Below are 24064 nucleotides of genomic sequence, written 5' to 3'. Positions count from 1 at the left end.
GGGACTATAAGCGTGTGCCACCGTTCCCGGCTAACTTTTTTTGTATTTTTAATAGAGACGGGGTTTCACCATGTTGGCCAGGCTGGTCTCAAACTCCTGACCTCAAGTGATCCTCCTGTCTTGGCCTCCCAAAGTGCTGGAATTACAGGCACGAGTCACCTTGCCTGGCAGTAGTCCTTACCTTTTTTGTAATTTATAGACTTGCTCCCATCTGGGGAAGGATTCAAATAATCAGTCATTTCCAAACACCAGAGATTATATGAACGCTGACTCTAAAGACAGCATCCAGTAAAGTGCACACCATCATCATAAAAATATATGACTGCTGGATTTCTTTGCTGAGAGATGCTTTGATGAAGCACTTTTCTACTATTAGCATATTAAATGTTGAGGAAATTAAAGAGTTTAATTTTCTGAGATCCTCCTTATTCCTAAAATGAAGTCTATGCTATTAACATTGTATTAGTACTAGGTCATAGTAGTAGTGAATTTTAGGCCTATAGAATAAGCCTTCCTCTCCTACTCCTCACTCTTTCTGTCCTTCCTTGCCTTCTGTTTTCCTTTCTTTTCTTTCTTTTAAAGAAGGAATTTTAAAAGGTAATGGAAAGGGAAAATATAAAATCAGAAAATATTTCCCCGGGTGCTGTTGTTTGACTCACCAACTTTATTATTGTTTTCATATGATTCTTGTTTTTCATGTCATAAAGGTTATTGTTTTAATCATCGTATCAGTCTCCCTGTTTTTGGAGAATAATAGTAGAGGTGACAGTGTTGACATTTTCTCATGTCGCAGAGGGTGCTAAGTGCCTCCTCGCGGTGATCTCATTTAATCCCCACAGCACCCTGGGAAGTAGGTGTTATTACTGTCTTTGTTTTCAGAAGGAGAAGTTGACATTTAGAAATTAAGTGAATTCCCCCCGAGTTAGAGAACTCTGGGGTATCAGCCCCGAACCTCTGCTCTGACCCACCGTCGTGTGGGTCTCAGGTTGCCATTGATTTCCAGAATACACCAGCTCACCTCCTCTCACTTCATATTCTAAGTTCTGGGCAGACAGGGTCTGGTACTGCATGGCAGCTGCCCGTGCATAGCTCAGCGGAGGTCATGGTCAGGTAAAGGTAAGGTGGGGAGAGCGCCATCAGGGGTCTCAGAAAAAGGTTCCTGGAAAGGCCACACTGCAGTTGAGTGTCAGAGGATGATTTCCAGTTAACCACCTGAAGAAGGGAGGTGGAGCATTTCAAGTTAGAATGCCATTTAAAAGGCAGGGAGCAGACAAAGACTTCAGTGGGCCTAGGGGTGGGCATGTGTGCGCAGATGTGTTTTGCATTTAGGGATTATAATAAGGGAGAGGTTTCTTTGTTTAAATGACATTCATGGACTGGTAGACACTTGCCAGTGACCCACTGGCCCATCAACTAGAGTTTTGGAAGCATTGTTCTAGCCTGTCCCTTTGGCATCGGGCTGGGCTCTCTTGAGACCTTGGAAGAGATTTATGGCTGGGAAAACGGAAGGGTAGTTTCACATGATTTGCTCAGACTCATAATCAAGTTATTGTTAAGCTGACAGAACACCTGCTCTGCAGAGCCATGTCTAAGCATGCTACTGGTCACTTTCACTATGTCAGAGTAGAGGGAGGGGAGGAGCGTTGGTTATTCATTCTAATGTTAGCCAGAGAGCCGCATGCCTCTATAATCCCTAGGAATGTATCCCAGAACATCGATTTTCCTTGCTCTAAATCTTACCCTAATAGACCCTGCAATGAAGGCAAATTCGGATCTGACACAATGACCATTTTATTGTGGGCTGTTTAAGTTTCACTATATGTATTTTATGCTTTTCTGTGTGCGACACTACTCACTGACTGAAAATGCCATTTTTATTAAATTTGCATTAATGGAGCACCATAGTTTTTTTGTTTTTGTTTTTGTTTTTTGAGCCTGGGTCTTACCTTGTCACCCAGGCTGGAGTGTGCAGTGGCACAATCACAGCTCACTGCAGCCTTGACCTTCTGGGTTCTGGTGATCCTCCCACCTCAGCCTCCCCAGTAGTTGGGACTACAGGCACATGCCACCATGCCCAGTTAGTTTTTGTATTTTTTATAGAGACAGGATTTTGCCACGTTGCCTGGGCTGGTCTCGAACTCCTGGGCTCCAGCAATCCACTCACCTTGGCCTCTCAAAGTGTGGGGATTACAGGTGTTTGCCACTATGCCCAGCCCTGGACCACCATGTCTTATGCACTTCATTTGTTGGACACTACTTACCATGCTGTAACAGTGCAGTGGTTTCTTTTTTTTTCTTTTTCTTTTTTTTTTTTTTTTTGACTGAATCTCACTCTGTCATGCAGGCTAGAGTGCAGTGTCTGAATCTTGGTTCACTGCAACCTCCACCTCCCAGGTTCAAGCGATTCTCCTACCTCAGCCTCCCAAGTAGCTGGGACTACAGGCATGCACCACTATGCCCGGCTAATTTTTGTATTTTTAATAGAAATGGGGTTTCACCATGTTGGCCACGCTGGTCTCGAACTCCTGACCTCAGGCAATCCGCCTGCCTCAGCCTCTCAAAGTGCTGGGATTACAGGCATGCGCCAACACACCCGGCCGACAGTGGTTTCTTGCATCTTATTGTCATTTGAGTTTGTCTTCCCTTGCCTGCCAATTTATCAAGCTTCATCAATTACATTTAACCAAATCCTAGGAAGGACAAGATATTTTTAAGTGTTAGTTTATATTTTGTTTCTATTTACTTTATAGTTTGACTTGAAACAGTTGGGATTTGGTGGTGTTTTCTAATTGAAGCATTATAATATGGTGGTTACTTGCAAGAGCTCTTGCGGTAGACTGCTGGGCTCTACCTTGTGCCACTGCTTCTTAGTTGTGTGACTTTAGGCATCATAATAGTTTGTGTTGGTCCTGAGGATTGAGTTATATGTGTTAAATGCTTAGAACAATGCTTGACACCTGGCAAGAGCTCAATAGAAGTTTGCTGCTGTTTCCACCATTCCAGAAGGTACAAGAATCTAAACATACATTTAGAAGAGTGATAAGTTTGTGGATAAAAACTATTTTCTTCATAGAAGAGGTGGAATACAGTATGATCTCTGTTCATATGAACACCTTATACTCTTTCAAAATTTTTCCCCTTTATAAAAACTTACAGGCCGGGCATGGTGGCTCACACCTGTAATCCCCCAGCACTTTGGGAGGCCGAGGTGGGTGGATCACGAGGTCAGGAGTTCGAGACCAGCCTCACCTGGTGAAATCCTGTCTCTACTAAAAAAATGCAAAAATTAGCTGAGCGTGTTGGCGTGCACCTGGAATCCCAACTACTCAGTAGGCTGAGGCAGGAGAATCACTTGAACCCAGGAGGCAGAGGTTGCAGTGAGCTGAGATCGTGCCACTGTACTCCAGCCTGGGTGACAGAGCGAGACTGACTCACAAAAACATAAAAAATTTGGAGGGTAGAAGAAAAAAAAGGTTTCTTATGGTGGGTGTCTAAAGTAATCACTACACATTTTACTCTGTGTCTTTTAGCTTTGTTTCCTCTTAAGCTTAGGTTTTTAAAATATGTAGTTATAATTGTATAAATAATTCCAATATCAATTTTTAAACTTAGGCTAACATGAATATAATTTCCTGTGATTAGTATTTATACAATAATTAAAAATGTTTGCATAATGGTACATCAAGGTGATTTTTCGCCTTTGTTTTTTTAACCTTGTGTTCTTTTTGTTTATCCAACCATTTGTGCTCTTGTTCCCAGTTTTTTTTGTGAGTGATTCTCTGATGACTGTATTTCTTTATAAAAACTCTTTTTTATTTGGGCAGTGATCCCTGAAGTAGAGTCATTGAGTCAAAGATAAAGAATGTCATTAAATCTCAATACACGTTTATGTTGCTTCCCATGAGGGTGGGCACGTCGGATGCAAGATTTTTGTCACTGTACCTCCTCAACATTGGGTATCATCTATAAAATGCACTAACATTTAATGGAAAACAATATGTCACTGGTGACTAAAGATTTTCACTAGTGGATGTGAACATTTTCTTGTATAAATGTGGTCTAATTGCGTTGCTTCTTCTCTGAATCCTCTGATAAGATCTTTTGGCATCATCTGGGTGGTTTTTCTTTTTCTTTTCTTTTTTCAATCACAGTGTTTTATCTGTTTATATTAACTTTTCATATATGAAAGATAGTAACCTTTTGTCTGTCATACTTAAAGGCATTTTTTTTTCTAGCTTGTTTCCCTTTTGCATTAAAACCTTTGATGTTTTGAAGTTTTAAATTTCATTCGGTATAGTAATAGCTTCCACTGTGATTTCTTCTAGAGCTTAAAAAAAAACCCTTGTAACAGTTTTCTAAATACAAAGGTGACAGCAGGAATCACATAGTGATTCTTCACCCTTACGACTTTAACTAAATAAGGAACAAAGAAATAAAGAAAATAAAGTGCTATCCATATGTGGATGGTAGATTCATTAGCAAAGGCCCCTTTTTGATAACCCCTCCCCAAACTGTCTCCTCTGTAAAATGTTTCTTGCTGATTTCTTCCAGGGAAAATAAAGCATGTATTTGCATATATTTTAACAGGAACGAGATCATGCTGTACTCATTGTTCTGCAACTCGCATTCGATCACTTCAAAATATATTTTTGAGATGCCTCCATATGAACAGTTATAACCCTGTTATAGAAGATTATGTGTGTGTGTGTGTGTAGAATGTTATAGTATATTCTACAAATACAGCATAGTATTCTACCAATGGATGTACTGTTCAGTCACACCTATACTGACAGACCTTTGACCCTTTCCAGATTCTTAAGCTAAGTATGTTCTCCACCTTCCAGAGGTTTAAGAAATACTCAGTTTTATTTCCTTCAGGGTTAATAATCCCTCTCTATGCTTGGAACACTCTTGAGATGCAATTAGAAAAAGACAAATCTCTAAATCAAAGTGGTGGGACCTTAAAAAAGCCTCGAGGGTTATGAAGGCTTCACTTTGTGATTTGAAACAAGGTACTTTTTTTAAATTGACTTTGGTGATGCATATTAGAACACCATTGTCTTCAGCATAATTATGCGTTTCACAGCTTAATTCAGCCATTACACGTGATGCAGTGTTTAGACAGCAATAATTACAAATTGTACATGTTTACAGATAAACATACCTCTGATCAAAACAAAACAGTGGCAGCAAGAATGATGTTCTGTCCATGTAAGAAATCAATGAAGAATAATTAAGAATGAACTGTATCTCACTGACTCAAAACATTGCATCTGCCTTTCTGTCCCATCTGTTTTCTAAACAAAAATCTGCCCGTGCCGCGTGGTTGTTATTATTTGTATCCTATAACCAACCTCTTGAGTTCCACACCGTTGTATTTTCTACACTTAAGCTTAGTGTGTTTTGCACAGGAAGTGTTTCTTGGATGTTTTATCCTCATACCAAGTGAGAATTTAAAATTTAAGAGATTACCCACACTCTTTGCTTTTCTGTACATGTGATGAAGAAAGAGTGGGTCTAACCCAGCACACTAAAATGTGTTTGACCTGTAAAACAAAACAAAACAAAAAACAGTAAGCAATTAAATCCTGTTATAGTTGCTTCTGTGTTTAAAACGTACTTAATGGCATATATATTTACTTGAAGCTAACAAAGTCCCCAGTCAGGTTCTTGGGAGTGTTTTTACAGGGCTCATTGAAGTGTTTGGTCTTTCAAATCCTTCATCTCATGCTAACTGCCAAGTCCATGCAAACAGTATGGCCGAACAGAGCTGGTCACATTTTCCCTGAACATGCTATTAAAAAATATATTCGCTGGAATTCTTTTGACTCGTGGCATAGCTGAGGTGCCTTTGATTCAGGAGGGCTGTTGCTTATGAATTGCATGTGGAAGAACTAAAAATAGAAATGTGAATTTTCCAAAAGAACGCTATGATACCAAAAATGGCTCACTGGCTTGCCTAGAGCTGGGCTGTTCTGTGCCGAAGGTACAGTAATAAGAACTGGGATGCAAAGCCCTGTAGGGTGCATCTGTCCCCTTCCCTGACACCACTCACCCCAGATGGCTCGTGAGCGGCACTGTGTGGTTGTCTCCGTCTCACTCTTGCGCGATGTTCTGCTGCCTGTCTGGGATGGAGCAGGTGTTCTTTTGAATGTATTTGTTAAGCCTCTGAAGTGTATGCATTTCCCCCTCCCCAAGAAAAACACACATGTGCATGCTCTGTGCTTTTCCCTGGTTACTGTATTGTTCCCATCGCTTTTTCATTTTTATTTTTTCCCTTGGGATAGGGAAAATCCACTCATTTTCTATTTGGTCCCTTCAGGAATTTGCCTTAGGGGCTGTTGGGCCAGGCTTCACTGCACCCAGACAGAGCTTATCAGCTGTGTGTTAACCTCTTCCAGACACTTCTTGAACACTGTTCTTGCAAGCGAGCCTGTGCATCTGAGCCTCCTCTGTGTAATGTGGTGCAGCATTAAAAGCTTACCCAAATAGCAGGGATGATTGCATCTTGTTGATTACCAGGACTGATAACATTTTCTTGCTTAGCTAAAAAGAAAAGCCAGATGACTGTTTCCGGGAACTGATAAACTGCCGTGCATCTGGCCCCAGGTGGTCCACATGAAGGAAGCTACAAGGTTGGAATCCTCCTGCCGTCACCTTTTACAGTTCATAAATCTTCTGATTTATAGGGCCATTTGTGATTGCAGACACATTTATTCATGGGGGGATTTCCATCGAGATCATAACCCACTGTAAAGCAGAAGGAAGAATCAGGAATTAGAATGGCGTACATTGTTCTTTGTTAGAAAAGAATCCCGATGCTTTGGTCATAGACAGATACTTGCTTTTGAAGAATCTGGTGGTGCGTCGGTGGCTTTGTTCACATCAGTGCACAATCACATGCTCTCTTGCCTCCCAAGGACGCAGAAGCTTATGTTACACAGATCATTTTATAATGCTTGCCATCCAGGCATATGTTATTCAAAGTGTGAGTAACTTTTTGCCTTATCTCCTCTTCCTTCCCTCCTTCTCCCTCCTTTGATTTAGCTCATTTCTGGAATGGGGCAGATTTTCATCTCAGGGAGTTGATAATGGTTTCCTAGGGAGGGTGACAGAACAAGAGTCACCTTAGCTCTAGCTGGAGATGAATATTGCCATGCAGCTTCCTTGCTTTATGTTAAACCAGCATTAGGGAAAGAGGCCTTGCATCTTTGATCAGCAGTATGTTAACCTCTCCCAGACGCTTCTTGAATGCCATTCATCCATCTGAGCCCATGCATCTGAGCCTTGGATGAAATTAAAGGCAGTGGATTAGGAAGTCGGGGGCCTGGACCTCTGGGAAGCCCTTTGACCTCTCTGGGCCTCAATTTCTTCTATAAATAGGAAGAAATAATTCTAACAATTCCTAAGCATTTGCTGCTGCTGTCAGAGTCTGCTTAGATGCTGTGAGGGGGAAAGGAATGAATGGAGGTCAGGTCCCCAAGTAGTTTTGTGTTTGTCTGTTTGTGATCACTCTGTCGCCAGGCTGGAGTGCAGTGGAGTAATCTTGGCTCACTACAGCCTCCACCTCCCTGGTTCAAGTGATTCTTGTGCCTCAGCATCATGAGTAGCTGGGATTACAGGCTTGTGCCACCACGCCCAGCTAATTTTTGTAGTTTTAGTAGAAACGGAGTTTCACCATGTTGATGAGGGTGGTCTCAAACTTGTAACCTCAAGTGATCCATCCACCTTGGCCTCCCAAAGTGCTGGGATTACAGGTGTGAGCCACCATGTCCAGCTGCAAGTAGTTTTTACCATATAATAAGGGCTCAGTAAATTAGCTCTGATTACCATCATCCTGGTTTACAGATGAGGAGCGGGGACACAGAGGAGGGCAAAGTCATGTGGCCAGGGTAACACAGCATGTAGCAGAGTCGAGGCTGTCCTCAGGAACCTATGGTCTTTGCTGTCACCCTGTGCTGCTTCTCAGGAAGGTAATAGCTTGTCACCCATTAAAAATGGGTAGCTATTTGAATGAAAAACAGAATAACCCCGGGAGGCAGAGGTTGCAGTGATGAGCTGAGATCGCGCCATTGCACTCCAGCCTGGGCAACAGAGCAACACTCCTGTCACAAAAAAAAGTAAGGACTCCTTGTGTGAAATGCACATGCTTGCTTTTAACATTGCAGTACTGGACTATAAACATTTGCCGGGGACTGGCAGTGACCAGCCATGGGGGGGGAGCAAGGCCCTGATCCTGGGAAGGTACAGTCCAAGGAAGCAGTGTGGACAGTAAGCAGAGACTAGCAGGGCTGTGTAATACATTCCAGGAGAAAAAGAAAAAGATTGCCCGGGGCTAGGAGGGGCCTGTGGGATGGAATCCGTCTTGATCCAGGTGTGTGTGGATGGGGTGGGTAGACGGGTGGCAGGTCTCCAGCGGAGGTGATGCTTAGGGACTTTCTGTAAAACCAGGGCCTCTGACGTGCGATGGGCTGTACAAATCACTGGGAGCCTAACTAGTCATTTATTAATGCACATCTGTAAATATTTTTGTTTTCTTTTTAAACCTGTTTTTTTTTTTTTTTTTTTTTTGCTAGGAGACAGAGTCTTGCTCTGTCATTCAGGCTGGAGTGAGGTGGCGCGATTTCAGCTTACCACAGCCTCAAGTTCCTGGGCTCAAGCTATCCTCCCACCCCGGCCTCCCAAGTTAGCTGGGACTGTAGGCGTGCGCCACTGTGCCTGGCCAATTTTTTGTTTTTGTTTTTTTTGTAGAGACGGGGTCTCACTGTGTTGCCTAGGCTGGTCTTGAACTCCTGTGCTTAAGTGATCTGCCCCACCTTGTCCTCCCAGAGTGCTGGGATTACAGGTTGAGCCACTGTACATATCCTGTGTAACTACTTTTTAGCCTACCTATTCACTAGCTAACACTTTTTCACCAGAAGGAACTTTTGGCAGCTCGATGTTAAGCTAAATGAAAGCCTGTTGGTTTTTTTCAGAGGGTGAGAGGGAAATATTGAAGGGTCAAATGGGGAAATGTCAAATTTCCATTTTGTCAGCATGCTCAGGGCAGCAGTGTGGAAGAAGATGGATTTCAATGGAGTAAGAATGGAGTCAGAGGGACCACTTAGAGGTGATTCAGACAATAATAAACGATAGAGGCCCCCAGCTAGGTCCTTGGGGATGAAGGCAATTGAGTCCCGGATGTTAGTAAGGCAGAGTCCTGGGCCTCCTCCTAGCTCTGAGATCTTGAACCTTCCCAGGTTTCAGTTTTCTCATCCATCAGACAGAAAGCATGACTGATTTGAGTGTATGTTTCAGGCAAAATTTTAACCACAGTGGGAAGAAGACTGCCGCATGTTTTAGAAAACAGGAAGCAGAAGTGATTTGGTAAGATTAATTTCAGCAGGACTGATGTGGGTTGGCTGCTAGCTTAATTGGTTTATTAGGGTCTTGTAGCCACCCTCTTACGATGGATACCAAGTGAATTCCAGGAGATTTATAGTCTTAGGTTTGTCAGTAATGCCATTTGCAGAGGAATAAGGTTCTTTATTTCTTAAATTTGGAAGGGTCTCAAAGAAATAAGATAGTTCATAAATATCTAGTAACCTGTCACTGTTTTAAAATACCGCAAAGATAAACGATGCTGATTGCCGCGTGCTTGCCTTCATGAATTATGTATGTAGCCTGCCCTGGAGTTCTTTATGGCTGTGCATAACGAATCAGCTTTTGTTCTAGCATATTTTCAGTGGTAGTGCTTGTAAAAGAAGAGGTCAAAGCAAATGCATTCAAGAGATGTGGTTGGTGCAGGATGATCGGGTTTTGCTGTCCTGTTCTGTGCATTGCTTCTGTTCGTGCTTTGATTTTTCGTTACCAACTTTGGGGAGGGTGGGAGGAGCAGCCCTGTGGCATTAACAGCTGCGTAATAGTACAGAGCAGGCAGCGACTCTTCTTGGTTCATGCACCTCGAAAGCGGCTCTCTTTTTGCCTTCCTTCTCCTCCTCTCTGCACCGGCTTTGCAGAGCTCTTAACTACTTTTCCACCTAGTAATAAAAAAAAATTGAAATAAATGGTTAGGAACATGCCCATGATCTTTTTTTTCTCACTGACTTTCTCTAGACTCTAGATGAAACTAGAGAGGATTAAGAAATATGAAACACAGCAGAGAATGTCTTCTTTTCCTCTCCCTTTTCTCCTCCCCTGGCAAAGATTTCTTTAGAATCTGAGTGAGATATCAGAGGTACTGTTTACATGTGAAGTGGTGATGACCACAGGTGGAAGCCAGTTGTAACATTGCGTTGTCATTTATAACTTTTTTCGATGTGAAGGTTACTACCAACTTTATGAGAGGAGCCTCCCAGACACAGGTGTCATGACTGACTCATGAGTAATTCATTAGAAAGGGCCAACCTGTGTATTTCATTGTGGGTTTGTGAGCGGCCTCATCTTCCATAAGGTGATCATTTGTTGGGCCGATCCAAGGCAAAGATCCGAGTAGTTGGGAGTAGCTACAAATTGAGATGAGCCCAGGCCTACTGTTTGGAAGAGCACATCTGTCTGCCAAGGGCTGGTTCCAGTGTATTAGCAGAGTGACACTAGGCAATCAGTTTACAGTCAGTTTAAAAATGTTGAGGCTGTCCTTCTCAGTGATTAATTATGGCTTTTAGCTCATACTAGATTAAAAAAAAAATCTTCGCATCTTTGCAAGAATAATCATTAACTTCGTTTGTCTATAATATAGCTGAAAGATGCAACACAATGCTCATGCAATGTAGAGAAATGAGATAACATCTAGAATTTATGTGTAAGTAGCTATTTGTCAGGATATGTATTCATTGATTCTAGATTCATTCGGTAGGAATTTCCAGAGGCCTTGCCGCAAGGGATAAGCACCTGGGAGATGCAGCTGAATCACCCTCAGAGTCTGTGCGTGGGGAACTTGGTCTAGAAAATGGATCAGGCTTGTGCACTATACCACTTACTATAATAAATGGCAAAAAGTAAATCTGGACAGAGTGCCATGGGAGTTCAGATGAGAAAGAGGATCCTTCCAACTGAGTGGGGCTGTGAAGAAACTCGAGTTCCATTTATCAGTGGTAGGAAAGGCATGTTGAGAATAAAGGATGGGGTTAAACAAATGGTCTTGCCCTCAAATCCCAGGGTTTTAACCTGTTACTGAAAAGTATAGCAATTTATAATGTTTGAATTATTAACCTATTGATGTGTAATAATACTTTGTATACTTTTAAAATCCTGGGGTTGGATTAATAATAAAAGAGTGGAAACATTGTTTTATAAAATAATTTTCTATGCGACACACTATAGGGAAGTAGCTGTGGGCCTCCTTTTAATTTTAAGCTATTTTAGGCATGTTTTATTTTATTTTTGGTATCTTAGGAACCGTAAGAAGCATACTTTCAAGAATGTGAGGGTGTATTTTTAACTTTTGTTGTAAAAATGTAGCAAAAAAGTTTATATGGTGAAGAATTTAGTGGATTTGCATATGCTAATGACTGTTGTGATTTTAATAAAACCACAGCCTGTGTTTAATTGCATTTCCTACTAGCACAGACTTGAAGAGCTCAATCCATCTGCTTTATTATCTTGTTTCCTTTAATCTGTATTAATTCACCTTAGCAGTATCAGAAATTTTGTTAATATATTATGTGTAGCTGAACTGTAAGCTAAAAATAGATCATACCAACCCATCTCTCTTTCTCTTTCTTTTTTTTCCCCACTGTCACCTTCAAATTTATTGTTAGTGACTTGCAAATGATGGGATTATACCTTAAAAATTGTCTTGTATCAGATATGTATTTCCCCCTTCTCTAAAGAAAGCTAATTATGCAAGTATACTGTTCTTTCTTGATTCATGAATTCATATGATTTTATTTTCAGATTCCTCGAGGTAATTGCTTATTAGACTGGTTCACAAGATGAGAGATATCCAAGTAGTCACATGAACAGTTTCCATCCCATTCATGCCGTTCTTTCTTCTGCAGAAAATAAGTGAGTCAATCACTGTTTATGAGAATGTGTAAGAGACTGGGGAGAGAGAAGGGACTCAGTGGCCATTTTGTGTCATGGATCCTTTTTACTAAGGATAACAGTGATCCTTACTGGCTGGCTGCAGTGGCTCATGCCTGTAATCCCAAAACTTTGGGAGATTGAGGTGGGAGGATTGCTTGAGCCCAGGAATTCAAGACCAGCCTGGGCAACATGGCAAAACCCCATTTCTACAAAAAATAAAAAAAATAGCTGGGCATGGTGGTGGATGCCTGTAGTTCCAGCCACTGGGGAGGCTGAGGTGGAAGGATGCTTTGAGCCGGGGAGGCAGAGGCCTCAGTGAGCTGAGATTACTCCACTGTACTCCAGCCTAGAGGACAGTGAGATCCTGTCTCAAAAAAAAAAAGAAGTTATCCTTGCTAAGTCACCATAGATCCCTGTTCTAGGTTCCCATTCAGTGTCAGAGTTTTATCGTCTGGTAAAACAGGGATCAGTTAGAGAGCTTTCAGCAGGCAAAATGACACTGAGTTTACTGGACCAATGGTAAAAGGAAGTGCTCCTAGGTTCCCAGGCCCTCTTCTTTATTCTTCCTGCTTAGAGAAAGAGAATAATAAAACCACTTCAGCTAGGAGTAAAGCTTTCCAAAAACTGCCCAGCCAAGTCCCCAGGGAAAGCAGGATTTCAGCTTCTCTGTCATCACCTCTGTTTGAGGTTGGCATATGCTTCGGCACTTTTTCCGTGGCTCTCACTGTCAGGAGAGCCAAGCCGCCTGAATAAGGAGGGGTGCGGAGGACAGTCGTTCTGTAGCTGGAATAATCATTGCCCTAGTTTTTCTGCCTTCCTGAGAAAATACTAGACACCACTTGTTTTACATAAACCAGGCTTCTGACCTTATTGGACTATGAAAATTAAATTCTTCTAAGACACTAAATGTCAAATTTGGGAACCAGAAATAGTTGGACTAAGTGGCTACCTGATTTAATAGTGGCAACTCAATTCAGATCATCATTACTAGAAATTTCAAAGAAGTTATAGGAGCCTCACCTTGAGTAGACTAGGATAGGACAGCTGAGTGATATAAAATTGTACTTCACAGCCACTTCCTAAAATGAAGTTTTCTGGAGAGTAATTCATGTCACGTGTCATCTGTTGCTTTTCTACGTGATTCCACTTCACCAGGGCTGTCCTGGGAGGAGTCCCTGGTTGTGTTTAGCTTTCATCGAATTAGGGTAGTACCTCCTAGTCTCCTTCCTCTCCATCCTCTGTACCTTGTGTCTCTCTTCCCAGTTTTGATTATTGTATCCAGGAGTTTCTGATTTTTGCCTTTTGAGTTTTGTTTCTTAAACTAAGTGGAGCTACGTTTTTATGGGGAAATAATTTCTCAGCCTGTCATCTTGAGAGTTAAACTTTTTTTTTTTTTTTTTTTTTGAGACAGAGTCTCACTCTGTCATCCAGGGTTGAGTACAGTAGCACAATCTTGGCTCACTGCAACCTGCAGCTCCTGGGTTCAAGCGATTCTCCTGCCTCAGCCTCCCGAGTAACTGGGATTACAGGTGCATGCCACCATGTCCGGGTAACTTTTTGTATTTTTAGTAGAGATGGGATTTCACCATGTTGGCCAGGCTGGTCTTGAAACCCTGACCTCAAGTGATCCACCCACCTTGCCCTCCCAAAGTGCTGGGATTACAGGTGTGAGCCACCACACCTGGCCTGAAACGTGTTTTTGATTTGTTTTTTAATCTAGATGGATTCCTAATTGATTTGTTGGAAACTAGATATCCTTTCTAGTAACTACTATGTGGTTCATACCTAAAGCCAAAAGAAATCTCAAGTAATTTTTTGGATGAGACAATTTCAGCACCATGTTATATAACTTTATGATATCGTCTTATCTGAGTCCTCTCTCTCTCCCTCTCTCCCTTCCCTTTCCTTTTTTCCCTAGTGCCTGTAGGTGTGAGTTTAAAGATAAAATGACTGCCAAGTGACCCCAAGTTCAAGGACTTTTGTCCTGGCATGCAACTGGAAAATTCAGTTTACATGATAAATTTCAAAACTGTCTGGTAGATAACTGGTACAAATTATAGGAAGAGAGTAACTAATTTTATGCTCGTTTTGGTTCTATAAGATGATATAAATATATGAGGATTTTAGGAGAAATAAATTAAAAAGTGATCTCACTGAAACAGTTATTTGTAGATTGCATTTTGACTTGTCTGAAACACATCAAGGTTAACGTAAGAATATTTAGGATATGAATTTGCTCCAAGAAACATTAAAAATATTTTTACTTGGTGATTCTGATAGTAAGATATTGTGTCTACTAATGTGGGAGGGTGGACAAAGAGGAGGAGGAGCAGGGCAGGGCCATTTTGTTGCGAAGGCACCTTTGAGTTGTGCAGTGGACAGCCCTCATGGCCAGTAGCAGCAGATTTGGTTGAGCATAGGCGTAGAAAATGGCTTTGTTTTTTAATTTACTCTTCTGTGTTTATGTTACCAAAACACCAGAGATTTGGTTTAGGTCCTGCTGCTTGCCTCACAGAAAGCCAATCACTGAGATGAGTGTTGCGGGGGAAGAAGGCTTTAATCGGGTACTGCAGCCATGGAGATGGGAACTCAGTCTCAAATCCATCTCCCTGACCGACTAAAACTGGAGGCTTATATAGTGGGAAGGCAATGTAACTACATACCGGTAAACAGGAATTAGGGAGGTATAAGGAAGAGGAGTTGGTCAACAGGAAGCTGGTGGTCACTGAGGCAGCCATAATGGGTGAAGGGTCTGGCGTCTCCTTGTCCAAATGCAATGATGTGGTGAGTTTCAGCTCCTTGATATCTGGGAGACCTGATGGTTGGTTTTCTGAGAAAGGAATTCAGATAAAACAAATGTAACTTTCTTAAGTTTTAAGATAGGGAGGGTCAATTTCTAAGCTCATTATTAATATGTTAGTAATTTACAGTATTAATATATTATATTAATATGTTAGTTCTGTGAGATGATAGGGTGGGTTTCAGTTAGAGGTAAGGGCCAGACTCTGAGTGAAACAGGCCATGGTCTGGGTTAAGGACCAATATGTTAGAGAAATGATTCTCTGAGGCAGTCCAAACAGGTAGAAATCAGATGATCAAAATAGAGGTTAGAAACCTTGTAATGATACGGTCTGGAAAAATCTAAAGACTAGAGACCACGGGTACAAGGGGTTGTGGCTAGTGGAACAAGAGAAGAACATACATGGTAGTAATATAGGTAAGAGTCCATTCTGGATGAGGTCAACTGGGCAGGAATTCTTTATGCTCCATCTCAGCAGGAGATAGATCATGGTAGTAATATAGGTAAGAGTCCGTTCTGGATGAGGCCAACTGGGCAGGAATTCTTTATGCTCCATCTCAGCAGGAGACAGATGGAGGCCTTTGAAGTCCCACTGGCATGTGTGCAAGGAGCCACTGTTAATTTACAGAGAAAAAAGGAATGGAGGGAGTAACAGCATTAGTTTGAGGTCCTGTGATGCATCCATTGGGGGTGAATTGTCTCACAGTTATTAAATTATTTAAAAATCAGTAGTGTATTCTAAAGTACACTGCCTGATTTCAGTGCTTACTTTCAGGCTATAGTAATCAAGACAGTGTAGTATTGGTGTAAGTATAGACAGATAGATTGATGAAACAGAATAGACCCACACATACATGGCCAATTGATTATGGACAAAGGTATAAATATAATTAAATGAGGAAAAGAATATTTTCAAGTGGTGCCAAAACAATCAGATAATTGTATTAATAAAAATGAACCTTGAGTCATTCCTTGTACCAGATACACAAATTAACTTGAAATAGGTAATAGATCTAAATGTAAGTGCTGAAACTACACAGTCTTACCAAGGAAGCATCGGAGAAACTCTTAAGTGACCTTCAGAGGGGCACAGATTTTTATTGTTAAATAGACCGCATGTTTTAGAGGAGTTTTAGGTTCGCAGCAAAATTGCACGGAAGGCATGAGATTGCCCGTCTGTTCCCTGCCTCCGCACATGCGCAGCCTCCCCCGTTAGTAGCATCCCCAGCCCGAGTGGGACTGATTATAATCAATGAACCTGCATTGACACAACGTTGTCACCCGAAGTCCAGTAGTTCACACGAGGTAGGGTTCCCGCTTGGTGTTCTATGAGTTTGGACAAATGTGTAATTAGATGTATCCACCATTATAGTATCATACAGAAAAGTTTCACTGCCCTGAAAATCCTCTGCGCTCTGCCTGTTCATCACCTCCACCCCTTAACATCAGATATTTTTTCTTTTTAGCGTAGAAACTGTGTAAGATTTTTTTTTTTTTACTTAATTTAAATTAAAAACTTTGGGTCTTCAAAAGATCTGTGAAGAAAATGAAGAGGCAATCTATAGTCTAAGAGAAAATATTTGAAAAATGTATATCTGATTAAAAAAAAAAACTACTCTTATAGTTGAGACAACTCGGTTACACATGAGTAAAATATTTGAATAGAGATTTTCCAAAATATGATATATGAATGGCAGGTAAGTATAAGATGTAAGCATCATTAGTCATTAGAGAAATGTAAATTAAACCACTAGGAGATACTACTGCCTGTTCTCTAGAATGGCTAAGATGGAAAAGACTTACCATACCAAGTGTTGGTGAGGAGCTGTGACAACTGGAGCTTTCCTGCACTGTTCTTGGGAGTGGAAAATGATACAGCATCTGGGGAAACAGTTTGCTAGTTTCATATAAAGTTAAACATATGTTTACTAGCTAACTCAGCAATTTCATTGCCAGTTAATTCACCCAAGGGAAATGAAAATAAGTTTTAAAAAGACACACAAATGTTCATAACAGCTTTTTCCACAATTGCCACATACTGGAAACAACTTGTCTGGTGCATGGATAAACATATTGTGGTATGCAATGTAGCAAGGAAAAGAGATGAACTACTGATAAAGTGATATGGATGACTCTCAAAAGCCTTATGCTGAGTGAAAGAAGCCAGACATGAGTACATATTGTGTGAGTCCATTTATGTGAAATTCTAGAAAAGGCAAAACTGATACAGTGTCAGAAAGCAGGTCCGGGGCTGGTGGTATGGGGAAGGGATTTACTGCAAAGGGGTACAAGAGAACCTTTTTGTGGTGATGGGAATATTCTACCTCATGATTGTAGTGGAGGTTACAAGACTACATATATCTGTCAAAATACATCAAGTTCTACATTTAAAATTGGTGAATTTTATTACATGTAAAATATCTTTATTATATCTTATTAATTTAAAAAATAAGTTTTGATTAAACGATTTCCTTTGATGTCCTGAAACATGTCCTTTTCACACTAATTTGGTATGTGCCTTGTGATTATATCCTTTGTATATGAATATTTTGGTAAGTGGAATATTGTTGGAGATATATCCAGATTTTCTACCTTAGTTTGTGTGATTGATTATATTCTCTTAGACTGAACCACATGAAATTGTTGATATCCAATCATTCTTGACCTACAAAAGCAGCAATTTCACGTGGCATAAGTATAGTAGAAATTTTGTTTGCTTTTTAATTCATTGGAAAGACTTGGCAATGGTCACATCTCGATTGTTAAGTTTCAAGGATTTTGTAAGACAGAAGACCTCAGTGTTCTATTTTAAATTACATGTTTTGTTTTGCTTTTATTCAGTTCGGTAGATGTTTTATATATCTCTACCACTTTTCAGGTATTCTACTTCAAACTACAGTGGGTGAATGTAAAGATGAGTTTCATATTACCTCAGCCCAAGAAACGTTAAGAGATGAAATTAAAAGGCGTGTGTAGACTTTGTCATAATTGCTAATAGGGACTGTGAAATAGAACTCCCAGTTCTTGTCATGTCCATTGCAGTGATTATAATAAGGTATTTGGGCTTTTATAATGATGAAATAAGTGGTTGTAGGTTTGTATATGTATGTATACGTAAATATGTATGCATATGAGCCCAGAAGAAATGGAAATGAGACCAGTGATTTAATTTGCATGAAAATTAGAACAATCTGCCAAGAGCAAACATCTCTCTCAGCCCTTTTTCAAGAGAAGAAAAGGTCTTGTAGTTTGGCATTACTCAGTGGATGACCTCACACTGACTCTCGTTTAGTTATTGGTTGAAGGCATGGAGCCCTCAGTCCTAAGTGAGATGGTCTGGATGATGTTATGGTGTTTCATTTGAGAAAGCGGCTGTCACTTCATCCTTAAGCCTCCTATTTGCTGTGACGTTGGCAGAGCCACACTCAGCACCACAGGAAGAGCCCTAGGTAATTCCTGAAGACACATTCTAGAGAATCTGGTACAAGTGTATGTAGGTTGGTCACCTTGATGCCATATTTTCTCAGGCTTCTAGTAGAGATGCATCCCAGCAAAATGGAAAGGAACAGAGGGCGTTCTTGAAGTTTCCTAACTGGCATATTTTCTCCTCCTCTTTTTCTGATAATTAAGTACAGGGGACTGAGAAGGCAGGGGATGTTGTTATTTTTACATGGAATGGACCTACCCTAGCAATCAGATGAGACTGTTGACACGTAGCACAGTCTTGTCTTTGGGCATCTGCCACCAAAGAGAGTATACCCAAGAAGGACTGTCGTGTGAGTGGGAGGGATTTCCATCTTTTGTTCTGTGCTCTTTCTGTGGAATCTCAGGCCTGCGTGTGCTCCCTCTGACCATACCTTTGCTCTTGATGAAGGATTTGCAGCCCTGAGAGGGAGCAGGCAGACCCAAATTAATTATTTCCATTTTTTTGTGGCACTGTGGGACAGTGGGAGAGAATACAGGCTTTGGAACCAGCCAAATGTGGTTTCAGATTCTTAATCCTCCACCTAAGGTATGCAGTCCTGGTGGGCAAGTTATTTTAATTTGTTTGAACTGCCACTTACCTGAAAATGGGGTTAATACCAGATGTCACTTAAAATTAGTAAAAAATACAGTTGACCCTTGAACAATGCAGGCATTGGGGCCACCGACCCCCCATGCAGTTGAATGTCTGAGTATAATTTTTGACTTTGCAAAACTTAACTACTAATAGCCTACTGTTGACTAGAAGCCTTACTGATAGCATTAACAGGCAATAACACATGTTTTGTATATTATATATATTATATGCTGTATTCTTACAATGTAGTAAACTAGAGCGAAGAAAATGTTATTAAGAAAACCATAAGGAAGAGGAAATATATTTACTATTCCTTAAATGGAAGTAAATCATCAGTAAAGGTCTTCATCCTTGTCGTGTTAAAATTGAGTTGACTGAGGAGGAGGAAGAAGAGGAGAGGCTGGTCTCGCTGTCTCAGGCATGGCAGAGGTGGAAGAAAACTTATATAAATAGACCTGCACAGTTCACACCCGTGTTGTTAAAGGATCAACTGTATTCTATTAAGCTGTCTTTGAACAGCACCAAGTATCTTAGTGTATGAGAAGGCCTCTGAGAAGTTCCACAGTTAGGAAGCACGTTGAGCTTTTTTTTGGTGTGAGGGGCACAGAGTCTTACTCTGTCATCCAGGCTGGAGTGCAGTGGTGTGATCTTGGCTCACTACTTCCAGTGATTCTCCTGCCTCAGCCTCCCGAGTAGCTGGGACTACAGGCATGTGCCACTATGCCCATGTAATTTTTGTAGAGACAGGGTTTCACCATGCTGGCCAGGCTGGTCTCGAACTCCTGACCTCAAGTGATCCTTCCATCTCAGCCTCCCAAAGTGCTGGGATTACAGGCATGAGCCACCACACCCAGCCACGGTGAGCTTTGTTTAACCAAGCATTTTTCAAACTTACTGACTGAAGAATCTTTATGTGTGTGTGTGTGTGCGTGCATGTGTAAGAAGTAACATCCCCTGGAGCTGGTGTTGTGCAGAAAATATGTTGAGAAATATAAAACAGAGATATCTAGCTTATGTTCATCTATATAGTCTTTTTTTGACTGAGAATGCTTTATCCTTGTTATGGATAGTTTCACTTTCTTCATTTCTATTTTGGTCTGAATCTTGAGTGTTGTTGATCCTTGAACAACATAGATTTGAACTGCATGGGTCCACCTGTGCGCCGCCTGTGCATACGGAGGGCTGACTCATCTCGTATGCAGCTTCCGAGGGCCAACTTCAGGACTGTATGCATAGATTTTGGTATGCTGGGGATGGGGGCCCTAGAACCAAACCCCCCATGTAGACTGAGGGAGGACTGTCTATTTTCATTTTTTACATAGCTGTATTGAGGTGCATTTGTCATACAGTGAACTGCTCACATTTCAAGTAGACAGTTTGGTCAGTTTTGACATGTGTATACCAGTGAGGCCATCACCACAATCAAGAGAGTATCACCTAAAAGGCATATTTTTAATATAGTTGTAATCATAGCATTGCATAATCGTTTTCAGTAACATAGGTCTCATCTGTTCCTCCAGGTCTCAGTAAAATAAATCACTCTTATTGAACCTTCCTAGCCGCCAAAACTGGATGGGCCATTTAATAGAATTTTTTATATTTAATAGAATTTTAAATACTAAATTTAAATTTTCTTTCATTTATTAAAATTTTCAAAGGGTAATAATGTTATATATTTAGATTTTGATGACATGGAAACATCTGGGACTTGCTTAGTTTTAAAAAAGCAAAATTTGTGTCATAGAGCTGTTGTAAGGACTGAATAAAATAATGCATATAAAAGTGCCTAAGACAATGCTTTGCATGTAGTGGGTACTCACTAAACAATTTCCTTCCTTCCCTTCCTGGCTCCTTAACTACTCCCTGCCTTGCATAGCCCCAGTGCTCTGCCCCAGTTTGTGTTCAGATACTAGACAGATGGCTGTTGCTTTGGGATAGGTCAAAGGCTGTCAGGCATGGAGGCAGGCAGATGACCCAGATCAGTGAACACCAGTCATTGTCTTAGAGCATTTTGTTTTGTTCAGCTCAGCTATTTGAATCATCTGGGATTTTCTCATGTGTTTAGAAAAAGGTTTCCCCAAAATTGGTGGTGTTGGGTTCCTGATAGCAAAATGTGTCAACAAGTGGGCAGCCAGCAGAAGGAATTTGCCCAACTCTACGGGGAAACTTGCTTTAGGTATTTTAAAAGTTAACTTGTCAATGTCACTGTAGGACAGTTATATATCTACTGAGTTTACAAACAAAAGTGTTTTTTTTTTTTTTTTTTTGAGACGGAGTCTCGCTCTGTCGCCCAGGCTGGAGTGCAGTGGCGCGATCTCGGCTCACTGCAACCTCTGCCTCCCAGGTTCAAGCGATTCTCCTGCCTCAGCCTCCTGAGTAGCTGAGACTACAGGTGCCTGCCACCACACCCGGCAAATTTATATATATTATTTGGTAGAGACGGGGGTTTCACCTTATTGGTCAGGCTGGTCTCGAACTCCTGACCTTGTGATCCACCTGTGTGGGCCTCCCATAGTGCTGGGATTACAGGTGTGAGCCACTGCGCCGGGCCTGAACTCATTTTTAATTAGAATTATTATTTCAGTGGCCGAATGGAGGAAAAAAGAAAGGACCTAAGCCCAGAAAATTCACAGGTTTGTTTCAGGGTAGAAAAATTTGGCATGTTTTGGCCTGGAAGATGTCTCATTATGGAGTCAGAAATCCGAAAGGGATATTAAATTAGGAGCGAACTTGTGCTGTGTTGGTTAACCATTGAAAGTTGCATTGGCAGTTTCATAATTAAACAATAGGGCCACATGTGGAATTTACTGATCTCTCATGAACTTTCTGTTTAAATCTTTATTGCTTTGAATTTGAATTTATTTGAATTTATTGCTTTGAATTTTTTCCCTCCCACTTTGCTTACAGGACTGAAGCTGTTTCTGGCGTTCGAAGACTCTTGTTAGAATTTGGCAGTGCCTCTCTAGGATGTTTTCTTCTGCACTGCCTCCAAAACGAAATTATAAACAGGCTGACTTTTTTGGGATCTTTTTTTTTCTTTTTTAACTTTCCTGATGTAAAAGTGTCAGGTTTTGAGCAAGTTTGAAAGATGAGAATTAGAATATATTTATCTTTCTAATCTAGAGAATCCTAGTGGCTTTTAGGGTATAAACCTTGTTTATACACTGCAAGGTTTCCCGTGTGCAGCAGTAAACGCCGATGACAGAGAGTCTGGCTCATGGCCTTGAACCATCCATTAACTCATTAATTGATCAGACATCATGGGGGTCTGCTAAGTGCCATGATGATGCTCTGTGCTGGGAATGCAAAGATGAACAGTCCAGGAATAAAAGACCAATTTTACGTTTTAAAGTGTCAGTATTTTTAGTATTGAAATGTAGGACCTTATAAGTAAAATACTGTTAAGCTAATTTCCCAATTTAAAGTCTTTGAATTATTGTCTTGGATATTAAATATATTCAGTGTTCCCCACCAGTGGATCCCAAAGCCTCACCGGATACATTTGGCAGTGGTCAGGCTGTCTTTTTTATACGCCGGAGGAATTCCAACAGGAAATATGTACACGCCACCCCTTACCTCCCTTGCTTCTTTTCTTTTCTGTCTCCTACTTCCTTTGATCTTGAAATAAGGGGAAATGCAGTAGCTTCAGGAGTGTCTTCTGGACAAGTGCTGTTTCTGTGCCAGGCTGTACGGATAGTGCTTGCCCCAGTGCCGCGAGAAAGACACTCGAGTGAGCTTGCAACGTCTCTCCAGCACTGTCCTGACTTGACCCCACCTGACCAGTGACTCTTGTACCTTGCCCAGCTCCTTTGGCTGCTGGTGCAAAAAGAGCTAGAGAGTTTGTTTTCCAAATACGGGCCCCAGATCTTACTTTCAGAACTGTGCATATGAGGAGTTCATGGGGAATCCCTCATCTCAGCAGAAATGGGGAAGGCTGTCTTCTAAACTGGAGTTCTGAAACAGGTAAACTTTCAGTCCCCACTTGCTCTCAAAGCACAAAAGTGAGGAGGCTTATTTGGCATTGAAATAACTCAGCGTCTTTTCTCATCTGTGTTTTTGAATCTGTTATGGCCAGTGTTTTCTAACCCCCTTCACATTATCTTGTCAGTAACTTGCTTCAGGTGCAAATAACGGCAGAAAGCATAATTCTCTTTTTTTTTTTTTGAGACAGAGTCTCACTCTGTTGCCTAAGCTGGAGCGCAGTGGTGTGATCTCGGCTCACTGCAGCGTCAGCCTCCCAGGTTCAAGTGCTTCTCCTGCCTCAGCCTCCCAAGTAACTGGGACTACAGGCTCCCGCCACTACGCCTGGCTAATTTTTGTATTTTTAGTAGAGAGGGGGTTTTGCCATGTTGGCCAGGCTGGTCTTGAATTCCTGACCTCAAGTGATCCACCCGCCTCGGCCTCCCAAAGTACCAGGATTACAGGTGTGAGCCACCGTGCCTGGCTGAAAACGCTTTAGCAAGTTCATGAATCAGGATTAAAGAATCTGTGGGATATAGAGACTGATAGAAAAAATTCTATAATGTTCATTTTCATTGTGCAGGATAGAGACATTAGTGTGCATCTCAGTTAGGATTTAATTGCTCCTTCCATGTGTTCTTGAAAGCACTTGGTAAATGCCTCTCATCCTCCATTGAATGATTCTAGTTCAGATCTGGCTTTTTCACCAGACAATGAGCTCCTGTGGTAAGATACCATGTCTTAATTCATCTGTTTCCCCCTTGTCCTACTACAGTGTTTAAGATTGCCAGATAAAATACAGGATATTGGCTGAGTGTGGTGGCTCACACCTGTGATCCCAGCACTTTGGGAGGCTGAGGCAGGTGGATCCCCTGACCCTGAAGCCAGGAGTTCGAGACCAGCCTGGGTGACATGGCTAGACCTCTCTCAACAAGAAATAAAAAATAATTAGCGGGGGGCACACGACTGTGGTCCCAGCTTCTTGACAGGCTGAGATGGGAGACTTACTTGAGCCCAGGAGATGGAGGCTGCAGTGAGCTGTGAGAGTACCACTGCACTCCAGCATGGGGCACAGAGTGAGATCCTGTATCTATCAAACAAACAGACAAACAAACAAAAAACCCAAAACCAAAAAGAACAGTATAGCCAGTTAAATCTGAATTTCAGATAAACATAAAGTGTTGATTATGGGTGGGTCTTATGCATACATCTATTGTTACATCTGAATTTCACATAAG

At 41.3% G+C, this 24064-nt stretch overlaps 1 protein-coding gene and 1 long non-coding RNA gene across 7 annotated transcripts in view; one reads left to right on the top strand and one right to left on the bottom strand.

Annotated features, from left to right (window-relative positions):
- Window positions 1-24064, top strand: part of MFHAS1 (multifunctional ROCO family signaling regulator 1) — a 111487-nt gene that overhangs the window by 14438 nt on the left and 72985 nt on the right. The window lies entirely within an intron of this gene.
- LOC108543872 (uncharacterized) lies at window positions 9474-22906 on the bottom strand. 3 transcript variants are annotated; one of them, XR_001889692.1, is made up of 6 exons: window positions 22443-22906; window positions 16610-16687; window positions 15853-16132; window positions 15209-15420; window positions 14670-14836; window positions 9474-10019 (listed from the first exon to the last, which is right to left on the bottom strand). It is a non-coding gene; the product is annotated as an uncharacterized LOC108543872 (long non-coding RNA). The 3 variants fall into 3 exon arrangements; XR_001889693.1 differs by having other exon boundaries at window positions 16065-16132; window positions 22443-22903; XR_001889691.1 differs by having other exon boundaries at window positions 15209-16132.

Source organism: Rhinopithecus bieti, unplaced genomic scaffold (assembly GCF_001698545.2).
Source record: "Rhinopithecus bieti isolate Rb0 unplaced genomic scaffold, ASM169854v2 scaffold_25360, whole genome shotgun sequence".
NCBI lineage: Eukaryota > Metazoa > Chordata > Mammalia > Primates > Cercopithecidae > Rhinopithecus > Rhinopithecus bieti.
This window is presented reverse-complemented; position numbering and strand designations above follow the sequence as displayed.